The sequence below is a fragment of the Malania oleifera genome, chromosome 1, assembly GCF_029873635.1.
Source record: "Malania oleifera isolate guangnan ecotype guangnan chromosome 1, ASM2987363v1, whole genome shotgun sequence".
NCBI lineage: Eukaryota > Viridiplantae > Streptophyta > Magnoliopsida > Santalales > Ximeniaceae > Malania > Malania oleifera.
Genome location: NC_080417.1, coordinates 35,671,120 through 35,681,927, shown reverse-complemented (window position 1 = coordinate 35,681,927; position 10,808 = coordinate 35,671,120).

Sequence of the window (10,808 nt, the reverse complement as noted above, 5' to 3'; positions counted from 1 at the left end):
AATAGTAATAATAATAAGAAAAATAATAATAATAATAATAACAAAATAGTAATAATACTAATAATAATAATAATAAAGATAAAAATACTAATAATAATAATAATAAATAAATAATATTAATGATAAAAATAATAAATAATAATAATAATAATAATCAAGAAAAATAAAAATAAGCAAAATAATAGTAAAGTAATAATAATGAAAATAATACTATAATAATAAAGTAATATCTAAAATAATGATAATTATCATAATAAAAATAATAATGTAAATAATAATAATAAAAAATACTAAAAATAATAATGATAAATAATTAATAATGATTATAATAGTGAAAATAATAATAATAATAATAAAATAATAATAATAATAATAAAAATAATAATAGTAATAAAAATAATAATAATAATAGCAAAATAACAACAATATTAACAATAATAATAATAATAATAATAATAATAATAATAATAAGACTAATGAAAATTGATAATAATAATAATAATAATAATAATAAATAAATAAATAAATAAAATAATAATAATAATAATAAGACTAATGAAAATAATAATAAGAAAAAATACTAATAATAATAACAAAATAATAATAATAATAATGATAATAAATATATTGGGCCTGAGTAAAAATAGGGTGTCTACACACCCCATGTGTCCAAGTTGGGCATACAAGGTCCAAACCAAGTGTGGTCAATCCTGACATGTTCATCACATTGAGCTGGACATGTCGGAGTTGACGGTGCCCAAAAATTCATCTTCTGGAGCTTTTTCCCCACTTAGAAGGCAAACCTAGAATACCAATAAACTTAGTAAACTTTGTTCAGTTTAAGCACCTAGGTGTCCAAGTCACGCGTACAAGGTCCAAACCGAGTGTGGTCAGTCCCGACACGTCCATCACATTGACTTGGACGTACCGAATCTAACAATGCCCAAAAACTCCTCCCCGAGAACTTTTTCCCCACTTAGAAGCAAACTTAGAATACAAACTTAGTAAAATTAGTTCAATTTAAGCACCTAGGTGTCCAAGTCGTGCATACAAGGTCCAAACGAGTGTGGTTAGTCCCAACATATCTGTGACATTGACCTGGACATGCCGGAGCCGACGGTGCCTAAAAATTCCTTCCCGAGAGCTTTTTCACCACTTAGAAGCAAATATAGAATACAAACAAACTTAGTAAACTTAGTTTATTTTAAGCACTTAGCTTACAATTCGGGCATACGAGGTCTGAACTGAGTGAGGTGAATTTTGACTGATCAAATTTAATTAGTTACAATTGTATAATTTTTTTACACTATGGTCGAATGTCCGATCATTTTTTTATCAAATTATTTTTAATTATAGTATATATATATATGTTCAAAACATTGTATACTAGCTAATTTCTTGAATATAATCATTATTTTGTAGGGTTTGCGGCTGTCAGAACACTACGACGATTCTAGACACTATAGTCAAGTCGGATGCGCTCACCTTTTGAATTTTCCTGTATTTCTTGTTATCTGAATAGGATTAATTTGTATCTTTTAATTTGATTTTGTATATTTGTATGTATTTTATTTTTGAACAATTTGTATTTTAAATTTTAATAATTTATGAATGGTTTAATATTAGGTATGCTAAAATGTAATTACAGGCTTTTACAGGAATTTAAAAAAAAATTAATTATTTAAAAGTATTAGTGACGATTTGAAAAACCGTTACTAATAATAGCTCGATAAAGTATTAGTGACGGTTTTTAAATCGTCACTAAAAATCCAACGCCATCACTTTTAGATCCATAAAAGTGGGATATGATGTTCATGGTTTCAATAAAAGTTTAGGACTTAAAAACAAAAACAATAATGGATATGAATCTAAAAGAATGCTCAATAAAGCTCTATTTTATTTTCTAATGATGGGGCTTAATTACCCTATATACTTACATACATGCATGCTTGCATTTTTAGTTCAACGATGATGTTCATTTTTCACGCATTCATCATATATTTATCCTTCAAAAGATTTCAGTGTGCAACAAATATTAATCATTTAGCACATATGCATGACGTATTGCATTTCAATCATCACTCAATAGAAAATCAAGGCTATACACAAATATTATGCAATAATTGTGCAATTGGGGTTCAAGAAGGTAACACGACTCAAAAGACTTAATAAGCGTGTGACAAATAAAAGATACCCCAATTTCATGCAATTTCTCCAAGTTTATGGACTTTAATGAAGACATATGATTTTGAATTTAAAATAGCTTGATTAACCATTTGGGTCTTACATGAAGTTCATAACCCAAAGATTTAGACCAAATGGTGTCCATGATCTTAGACTATCCTAAGAACATAGAATATGCATAATTTAGAGCATCCTAGGATAATTTCATAAAAAGTGTACGCGTCTTTTAATTTAGCACATATCACTTAGGATTTAACATGTACAACTTATTCAAATATTTTGCATGCATTTTTCTATATAGATATTCATAATGTTCTATTAGCATGCAGTAAACTATGTGACCTCTTAAGATTAGGATACTAAGTGGAATATGGTCATTACTTTGAAACTACATAAGACTTGTAAAAGATATTTAGAATTTAAAATAAGTCTTATGAAGTCATGCTTTCAGTTAACTAGCTAGCATGTGTGTCTATATGTCATCATTCAAAATCATCATGCAAAGTCCTAGTTAACTGCCAACATGCATTTCATGAGAAAGACATTCAAACCAAGCATGCAGATCAGTATAGTTCAAAATAAATATAAACTATCCATCAAATAGTATAACATTTAGCAAGCAATGGATAATGACATTTAGTTCTTGCAAAACATCTAATATAAATTAAGCTATACAATATTTCTAAATTAAGCACAATACAATTTAGCGTTTATTGGATGAATTTTAACTTTCCTGCTCCCCCTCAATTATGTAGCCCAAGCATTAAAATTTTTAGCCAAAATTTTCTAATTTTCAATGAGCAATCATTTGGACTTTTAAGCTTAGACTTAACCTATAATTTCTAACATGGGATGAGCTTCAAATGCATTTGAAAAAGTTTAAACATTTACTTTTCATTTTGATTTTGGTTTATATGATACAAAGTTTAAGATTAACTCCCAAAGCTCAAATATGTGTGATGAAAAAAAAAATATGCTTAAATTAAGATATTTATTTAAGCGTGAGTTAAGCATTAAGAATTATGTATCAAGCAAAGATGCTTGTGTCCAATTGGAAGTGGATTTACTCGAACATGTTATAGCCAATATCCTCATATTTTAACCAATTATAATGATGTATAGATGCATTAAGTTCAAATTGGAGATATTACTAGAAATTTCATATTGACTTGCATATCTGATGTTCTTAGTATATAAAATAGTGTATAGTGAATACATACACTAAGATTTAAAATTTTAAGTACACAACACTTCCTAAGCCTTTTAGTTATCATTACCCCTAAGCCTAACTAATCCTAAGTTCTAGGGAAAGATTAATCAATCATGTAATTCCTATAGGAACCCATCCTACCTTTGGTCCAAAGGGGTTTGCTTTCTTGATTACCCATGTGATTTTCTTATCTTTGTCTCGGGCACCTCTAGATGGACAATTATATCGGGTATGCCGTTTCATTTTACAAAATAAGCAAGTTTTGTATATTCGTGAAAAATTATGCTTATTTCTTCTCTTCTTGCTTGATGAGGCATGACAATGAGATTTTTGAGATAGACCCGAACCCTTTTTGAAAATATTATATCTTTTAACTCCTAAGGGTTTATTTGAACTATTCTTTTTTACTTGCAATCCTGAAAATTCCTTCAGAATAATCATCTATTTTTCAATCTAAGCAAGTAATTTTTAGATTTTTCTTAATTTTCTTCTTTTCTAGAATAACATGATAATCTTTTAATTCTTCTAATTGTTTAGCTATCCTTTCATTTTCATTTTTCAAAAATATTTTATGCTTAGACACCCTAACTAGAAACTTATGCATTTTCAAATAGGCATTTTCCAATTCAATGACATAAGGCATGCTTTCATATTTACATTTATCACATGATTCAGCTGAATTTTCACAATGAGCATTAGATGATTTATCACACGATATAACATATGAATCTACACAAGAATCATCAAATGCACCATTAACAGTATTATCCCAAGAAATATCGGATGATTCATTATATGATGCATTGCAGGATATAACATGAGAATCATCATATGTATCATTCAATAAAAGAGATTTTGATACAAATACCTCCTTATCGGCTAAATCACTTTGATCACAATTTGCCACCACTTTATCATTTGAGCTTGAAGCTTTCTGAGTCGTGGACTCCTTCTTTTCAATTCCTCCATATCTCTTCTCTAGTTCCTCCCAAATATTCTTTGCACATTTACATGCCATAATTTCAAGAAAAAAATTTAGAATTAAAGCATGATATAGCATATCCATGGCATTTGAATTTACATACATATCATTTTCATTCATTGACATACAAATTCCTTTGACAATCATTTTCCAGGCCCTCCAATCCATTGATTTTATATAAATGTTCATTCTTAATTTCCATTAGATAAAATTTTCACCACAAAAAATTGGAGGCCTGAACCATAGTTTTCCCTCACCGAATGGGGATACACCAATGTGAGTCATCGCTATCTTTTACAAAAACGGTTAAGTCTATGTAACGAGCCTCTGATACCAATTGAGAGTTATGGTGTATTCCCAAGAGGAGGGGGGGGGGTGAATTGGGTATTTAAAAAATTCTTCCTATGTCAATTTATCCCTATTTTAATTCCACAATAAGTACAACACAACCTAGAGTCTTTTTAAACAAGCATGAATCCCACAAATAATAATGTATGCAAATATTAAAAATAGTTATAACATTTAGCACAAGTTGAACATATGCATAAAAGTGCGGAAAGTAAAGTGCAAAAATTAAATAGAGTAGGGAAAAGGCAACACAAACACAAAATTTTTAATGAGGTTTGGCAACTCCCACCTACGTCCTCGCTTTGGGCAAACCACCCATGGATTCCACTATCCACTCCTTAAAATTGGGACGGAGCTTCCTGTTACAATTCGCTTCTTACTAGGACGAAACTTCCCTTTACAATCCACTGCTTACACGAGGTGTAGCTACCTCTTTACAATCCACTGCTTACGCGAGACATAGCTACCTCTTCCTGATTCAAAACCCAAACCGTAAATACAAATGATATGGAATTTTGCCTACAAATAAAATTCTTCTTAAATAAGCTGATTTGTACAAATAATATTCTTAATGTACTTTTAAATGATTTTTAAATAAAGTTCGGTAGAGTATGATAAAACCTCAAAAAAATATTTTGCAATTAATTGAGTGAGAGAATAGAAAATGATTTTTTTTTTCAAACGACCCTTGATAAATCAAGAAGCCTCTCGAGAAATTAATATATGAGTTAAAATATGTTCAAGGCTTTTTGTAATACTCAACAAGAATTTTCTCCAAAAATGATATTTCAAAGAAAGAGTAGGAGAGTGAATTTCTTCAAGCTTAACCTTTGAAAAGCATCAAATGGCAAGAAGATTTTCAAGCAATATATATAGGTATAAATATATGCTCAAGCTCAAACCTTTCTTGTAAACCCCAAAAATAATTCTCCCAAAAAGATTTTCAAGAAGAAGAGTAGGAGAAATAAGCTTTGATCTTCAAAAATGGAGTATAAAATATGTTTGGGAAAGAGAGAATATGCAAGCATGCTCCCAAATAGTTTTTCTAACATTTTTCAAGTGTTTTAGGCTTGTATTTATAGGGAAAACCCATTACTAGCCTTTTTATGAGCATTGGGATAATACAATATAATTTAATTTGAAAACTAACCATTTTTCGATGTTTAGGGTGCTTTCTGCGGGGACACCCCTCGGTTTTTCAGACATAACTTTTTTATACAACTCCAAATTAGACGTCTTGGTATCAATAGAAAGTTAAGAGAAAATTTCACAAATTTCATATTGAACACTTTTTAAGATAAGGAGCTTTTGATAGAGAAAATTGCTCATCAATGAGACAAAAGAAACATAAAGGGAATTTTTCTACTGCGGACACCCTTCAGTATTTTGAACTTTACCTTTTCTATACAACTCTAAATTGAACATGCTTGGTATCAACAGAAAGCTAAGAGAAAATCCCACAACTTTCATATTTAATACCTTTTAAGATAAGGAGTTATTGATAGAGAAATGTGCTCATCAATGCAACAAAAGAAACATGAAGGAGTTTTTTTTTTTTTGAAAACTTGTTTTGGAAAAGTGTTTTCATGATAAATTTATGCCCCTAAGGTCAATCTAAGGTTTTGGTCATTTTGTGAAAGATTCAATTCGAATCATATGATTATGCATACACAAATTAAAACCTAATTACTATTAGAACTTAAAGAATAAATAAAATCTTCATGCTTCTGTTCCTTAAGACTCCATGGAATACGCTAAAAATTGTGCTTGATTCAATACTCATTGACTTCCATTTTGTATCCCTTATTTGCACCTTTTGCATCATAAATATGTTCAAAGATTAAATGCACAAATGAGATATTGTGATTTGTCATAAACAAAATAGGATTCAGACTCAAAATGTCAACAAAACAAAACCAGCAAGAGTTACAAAACACTACCTAAAACACTCCCTAAATACATATAAGACTACATTAAGCTTTCTTTGGTTGTGCTTGGGTCCTTCTGAGTACATGTCCATTCGATCTTTCCTTCTTGACGTCTATATGGTTCGATCTTTTGCTTTTGACCAATACTTCAAGTATTCGTCCCTTGAGCCTGTACTAAACATAATATGCAAAGATAGGAAAAAACTAGGAACAACAAGTAGGTTAATATCATCAAAACACAATAAACCATGATGGTGTAGCCATCAAGGCTAACAACTTGCAAGCTCTTTGCATTTGAAGGTTGTACAAGAGGAACATTTATTTTTTGTCATTCATTTTCGTAAGGCATAATACTCTCACTCACCTTTATTTGTTGAAAATCATTTTTGAGAGTATAGCTAAAGGTTCCCCTATCACTACAAAAAATCCGGGTATTAGTGAAGGGTCAAATTCGTCACTAATACTTATAAATTTGTCACTGATAGTATTAGTGATGAATTTACAAGTGTTAATGACGATTTTAAATTAGTTGTTATATCTACTGTTACTACTAACTATTAGTGACGAATTTTAAATTTGTCACTAATAATGCGGTATTAGTGACAAATTATAACCGTCACTAAAACTTTAATACCGTCACTATAAATTCTACAACGGCTCTACTCAAATTTGTCACTAATAGTAGGGTATTAGTGAAGGATTCAAATTCGTCGCTAATAGTATGGTATTAGTGACGAATTACAAATTCGTCACTAATAGTGCAGTATTAGTGAAGGATTAAAATTCGTCACTAATAGTAGGGTATTAGTGACGAATTACCAATTCATCACTAATTGTGCAGTATTAGTGAAAGATTTAAATTCGTCACTAACAGCCTACTATTAGGGACGAATTTGTAAACCGTCACTAATACGCTACTATTAGTGACGATTTTGAATCTTTCACTAATACTGTACTATTAGTGACGAATTTGTAATTCGTCACTGAAATTAGGATAGCTTTCCCAAGAGGGGGGTGAATTGGTTTATTTTAAAATTTAACCTCTTTTTGACTACTTACTTGTTTTTTTAATATAACAACAAGAAAATAAATCAATCAGCTAATAACCACAACCAAAACACACAACAAGGTACTAAAAGATTAAACACCCAATCCAATCAACCAAAGTATGAAATTCAGACAAATTAACATTCAAGATTTGTTAAGCTTTTTGTCAGCTGCCCTGTAGTTGTTTGCAAACTTACTTTGAATGAAATTTGTATTTGCACTTCTCTCAATTAAGATTTCTGCAAATTAACCAACGTACTCCCTTTTGGGTTTCCGCAAACGGTTAATTAAAACATACTTTCTAAATATCAAGAGTATTCCTTAAATATGAATTTTAAGCCCTGCAACCTACACTTAACATATACAAGAATATGTTGTGCAGAAAATAAAGAGTAAGGAAGAGAGAGAGACACAAAGATTTTATGAGGTTCGGCTTCAACACAGCCTACGTCCTCATCCTTGGCAAACCCCCAAAGGATTCCACTATCGTAGTGCCTTTACCGGGCGAAACAATAGCTTTACAATCACTCCTTCAAGTAGGCTAGAGCCCGCCTCTCCAAACGATGTACTCTCGTTCGGTCAATGATCCAACAACCTGGAATCATCTAATAACTACAAGAAAAACAATAAGAGGATGCGTACAAAGAGTGCTCATACAAAAAGAAAGTTAGTACAATTCAAATCTATGTACTTCAAAATTTAAATATCAAGAATGAAATACACTTTGAAGCTCAAGATTAGAATTCACCAGGATCCCTTTTCTCCAAATAAGAAATCAGCAAGTAGAACTTCAGGGATTGATGATCAATGATCTTAGAATACCAGCACTTTCAGTTTGCAAGTAGTTGAGCAAGTAGGAACTTTGAGAGTAAGAGAGCTTATGGCAGATTTTTCAATTCTTGCTGAGTTTTTATTTGCAAAATCATGTATTTATAGGCTTTCAAAAGTGATTTCGTGTTGCCCAAGTTTACTTGGAGTATTTCCCAAGTTTTTAGAAAATTTGGGGCACAAGCAACTGATATTTAAAAATCAAAACTTTTAAAAAATTTTCCCGTTAACAGTGTTTAGACGACTGAACCTTCGAGGTCAATCTTTTGAAGTTCCTTAGCCTTTGAAAAATTTGAACTAGATACAGGATTAGACAACTGAGGTTGAGGGTAAGACGATTGAAGTGTCGGGTTCAGACAACCGAAGTCTGAGTTCAGTCTTCTGAGGTGCTTTTGCCAGTTTCTATCTTTCACCAATAATTCTTCAGACGACTGAACTTATTTTTCAAACGTTTGAAGTAATTCTTGAGGCGATTGAACTTGAAGTTTAGTCTTCTGAAGCTGCCACTTTAAGCTTTTGAGCAGAAACTTCAGTCTTCTGAAGTACTTGTTTTCTGATTTTTAAATTTCAATTCAAAATATGTTTTTGCTCTCTTTCTTTATTCCTTTATAAAACATTTTTCGGGGTTTTTAAATAGGTCTCTAAGTCCATATAATTCCCCTAAAAGGAGCTTCAAAAGATATTTCAATTGATATTTAACTTTGAAGTACATACATTATTCTTCCTAAACCCTTATACTCTAAGCTTGAAATCATCCATTTCATATTTGCTTTGAAATTCTTTGGATTTTAGCTTGAGCTGGTTTTAGCTTCCCATGCTTTGATCAGTCTAGTGCTGCTTTGAGCTTCCTTTGGATCACTTGTTAGTTTATGTAGCTTGATGGTCCACAATGATCCTTATTTTCTTGTCAAACCTAAAACATTATTACTCAACCATTCCAAGTTAAAATATCCTTTATTTGTTGTCATCAAAACTGATTGAAAAGCCTAGTTAGGCCAAGAGTCACTAACACCCTACTATTAGTGACGAATTTTAGTCCTTCACTAATAATTAAAAAATGAAAAAAAAATTTAATACTAATTTTTTTTAATCATCAATTCTTGTAAAAATCTGTAATTACATTTTCGCATACATAACCTGAAACCATAATTACTATAGAATTCATTAATTATTCAAAATTTTGAATTCAAATACAAATTTAATTAAAATAAAGAAATAACATCTGTTTAGATAATAAAAAAAATTTCAAAAAAATTCAAAATTCCAATACAAATACATTATACAAATTCAAATTAAAATACAGAAATTCCATTTGTTCAAATAACAATAAAAATTACAAAGAAATAATCAAAAGTTGCATCCGACAACTGTAGTGGTGCTGATGTTATGACAGTTGCAGACCCTATAAATTAAGAATCATAAAAAAAAAATAGTATACAAATGAAGAGCATAATGGAAAGCTAGCACTCAGTATAATCAGGAAGAAAAATATAGATAGTGCGTCGTACAATAATTTTCAACCCTAAACGAATAACTGAAATGAATGTGAATGGTGTACGTATGAATATATACAGTTGCATGCATCAAACCACGCACGTAAACACTTTAACTCGTTCTCAAAATAGAATATCCCTGGTGGTGGACAAATGATAATGTTTATCCATAGTTAAAAGCAAATGATATGCCATGTATGTTAATAGATGCAAATTTAGGGTTTAATGATATGACTTTTCGATTAAATTTCACTTATCTTTCAAAAATATTTTAACATTCATTTTATCATAATTATCTTTGTACATGATTTTTTTTTTTGAAAAAATTTTAACGAAATTTTGGCAGCATACCATCTATAAATTGAACATTTTCCCATCAAACCTGTACCTGAAATATGGTTGTATTCACAAAATAAAACATTTTAAGCATGCAACAACCTAAATTTACTACCAGTATACAATTCACAATATACTGCATTAGCCATGCAGTTGGCGTTCAACACAAGCATGTATTCCAGTAGTTCAAAATACAATTCATATAACATAATACCATCCATCAAGAAAATATTACCAAGAAAAAGTTAAAACACAATTAAACTAACCTTGAACCTCATCCACAAGGTCGTATCCTCTTCAAGGCAGAAATCACCTTAGCCTTTAATTCCACAAACCACTTCTTCCAAGCCCTAACCCTCGCCTCGACTCTTGCCTTTGCGAGAACTCCGAATTGTTCAGCTTATTCTTCACATAAGCAACATTCTCCTTCTCACCTTCACGAGAACTCCTCG